This window comes from Otolemur garnettii, unplaced genomic scaffold, assembly GCF_000181295.1.
Source record: "Otolemur garnettii isolate 467f Iridium unplaced genomic scaffold, OtoGar3 scaffold00245, whole genome shotgun sequence".
NCBI classification, from domain to species: Eukaryota; Metazoa; Chordata; class Mammalia; order Primates; family Galagidae; genus Otolemur; species Otolemur garnettii.
The window spans coordinates 270823-273997 of record NW_003852640.1 but is presented as its reverse complement, the minus strand read 5'-3'; positions in this window follow the sequence as shown (position 1 = coordinate 273997).

The following is a 3175-nucleotide window of genomic DNA, read 5'->3' as shown; positions in this document are numbered from 1 at the left end:
CCAAAGAGTTTGAGGTTGCTGTGAGCTGTGATGCCATAGCACTCTACTTAGGGCAACATAGTGAGAGACTCTGTCTCAAAAAAAAAAAAATAAAAAAAATCTTTGAATTATTTGCAGGAAGGAAAAATTACTGATTAATTTTATATACTAATAAATGAATGCATGTTAAAATAATGAAGGCAACTGCTATGGAAGCTGAGTGAATAAATTCTAATGTAGTAGAGAATAAATTAGACAAAAATTAACCAATCCAAAAGTCAAGAAAAATGCCAGGCACGGTGGCTAACACCTGTAGTCCCAGCACTTTGGAGGAGGAGGTGGGTAGATTGCCTGAGTTCACAGGTTCAAGACCAGCCTGAGCTGGTCTAAAAATAGCCAGGCGTTGGGCGGCACCTGTGGCTCAGTGGGTAGGGCACTCGCCCCCATATACCAAGGGTGGCAGGTTTGAACCTGGCCCCAGCCAAGCTGCAACAAAAAAATAGCCAGGCGTTGTGGCAGGCACCTGTAGTCCCAGCTGCTCAGGAGGCTGAGGCAAGAGAGTTGCCTAGGTCCAGGAGATGGAGGTTGCTGTGGGCTGTGATGCCACGGCACTCAACTGAGGGCAATGGAGTGAGACACTGTTTCTAAAAAAATTAAAAAAAAAAGCCAGGTGTTGTGGTGGGTACCTGTAGTCCTAGCCACTTGGGAAGCTGAGACAAAAGAATCACTTAAGCCCAAAAGTTTGAGGTTGTTGTGAGCTGTGACACCTTGGCACTCTACCTAGGGTGATAGCTTGAGACTCTGTCAAGAAAGAAAGAAAGACAGACAAAAAGAACAAAAGAAGAAAGAAAGAAACCTGTTTCCTAAATAATACAGAATACAAAGTAAGATGGCAGAAATAAATTCAAATATAATAATAACAAAAATGTAAATGGACCAATGGGCTAGTGAAGACAAGGGTTATCAGACAGGATTTTTAAAGATACAGACATCTGTTTTCATAACATCTAAAACATGAGGACATGAATTTCTGAAATTGAAAAATGGAAAAGACAAAGCAGGTACAGCTCTGTCAGCACTGGCAAAAGGGCACTCTGTAAACAGGTGCCTCATAACACCCAGGGAGGTGACCCTGGGCCTGGGGCTCAGCCTCACAGCACAGAAAGCAGGACAGACAAGTGGACAAGGAGGATTGGGAGGGCTTAATATCTGCAAGGACAGAGGGGACAACTGGATAGGCAAGGCTGTGTCGTGTAGGCGTGGAAAGAACTGTGCCCAGAGACAGAAAACACTGGCGCTTTCACTGTCCCTGGAATGTTTCTGAAACTGACCACATACCAGAGCATAAAGCAAGCTCTCAACAAATGTCAAAGAGGGGCACCACCCAGGCAGGGTCCAGCTCTAATGAACCACGCCAGGGTCTGGGGCAAGAAGAGAACACTGACAAGCAGGCAGATAGAGGACAGGAGCTGCCCACCCAGCGAGTGACAGTGAGTGAGAACCAGGCCTTTGCCAACAGTGAAGAAAACAGAAAGAAAAAGGAACAGCAGGGTAGTGTTCAAAAAGTTACCAGCAACCAGGTGGCGCCTGTGGCTCAGTGAGTAGGGCACCAGCCCTATATACTGAGGGTGGCAGGTTCAAACCCCGCCCCGGCCGGACTGTAAAAAAAAAAAAAATAGCTGGGCATTGTGGCGGGAGGCTGAGGCAGGAGAATCACCTAAGCCCAGGAATTGGAGGTTGCTGTGAGCTGTGTGACATGATGGCACTCTACCTAGGGCAATAAAGTGAGACTCTGTCTCAAAAAAAAAAAAAAAAAAAAAAAAAAAGTTACCAGGAACCACAGGGCAGATACAGAGTCCTGGACATTCCAGCAGGGCAGGTGTGTCCACAGGGGCCAGAGCTGGAGAGCTGACCAGCAAGGGCCCTGCCTATGGGTCCAGCCTCCTATCACAACTGCCACCTCAGAGGAAGCCCAAAGTACCTCACACAGGGCTCCCAGAGCAAAGTCACCTTCCACTGACCTATAAATAAAGCAGGGACCATACGAGGTCACCATGATGACCACAGTAGTCTGCACCAATTAATAACATCATGTTAGACTGACTAAGCTCATGACTCAGCCACCTACACCATTATAATGAGACCACCTCACACTAAACATATAGTGTATGCTATGCTTTGGACAAAAGAATAAATCATGAGAAAAAAATAACCTTCTCTGTGTAAAATAATCATCATCTCAACAACTAAGTTTACATGAACAGAGGAGGAAGGACAAGAAGGGTAAACCCATAACTCTGGCACCCTGTTCCCCTCTCCTAACCCGCAGAATGCCAGTGAAGACGCCAGCCCCCCCAGAGCTATCTCCACTTATGAACCCATACTGACTCAGTCACACAAGCAAAGCCACAACCAGCCCATGCCCTGGCTGCCTCATTTACTGAGCACCTACTGAATACTTGTCTGGTAGTCTTTGCTACCCTGATCTTGGCACTGGAGAGACTGACCCCCCTTGGCCCGTGTCTGCCCTCCAGCTCAGAAGCTCAAGATGCTTCTGCTGGGCTTTTCACAACTGCCCCTCCTCTGAGACCCTCTTTCCCTGGTGTTTGACTGGGGACCCCTAAAACATGGCCATGAGACGGCTGCAACAAGGAGGCAGCACTGAGGTGGGACAATAGGCACCCGCAAGGCGAGGCCTAAGGCTCAGTGGTTAGAATGCACATGCACCAGGGAAGGCAGGTGCAAACCCAGCCCGGGCTTACTAAAACAACAATGCCAACTGCAACAACAACAAAAATAGCCAGGCACTGTGGCGGGTACCTGTAGTCCCAGCTACTTTGTAGGCTGAGGCAAGAGAATCACCTAAGCCCAGGAGTTGGAGGTTGCTGTGAGCTGTGACGCCACTACCAAGGGCAACACAGTGAGACTCTGTCAAAAAAACAAAGGCAGTGCCTGTGGCTCAGTGAGTAGGGTGCCAGCCCCATAGACTGAGGGTGGCGGGTTCAAACCAGGCCCTGGCCAAACTGCCAAACTGCAACAAAAAATAGCCAGGTGTTGTGGTAGACACCTGTAGTCCCAGCTACTTGGGAGGCTGAGGAAAGAGAATCGCCTAAGCCCAGGAGTTGGAGGTTCCTGTGAGCTGTGATGCCTCAGCACTCTACCCATGGCAATAAAGTGAGACTCTGTCTCTTTAAAA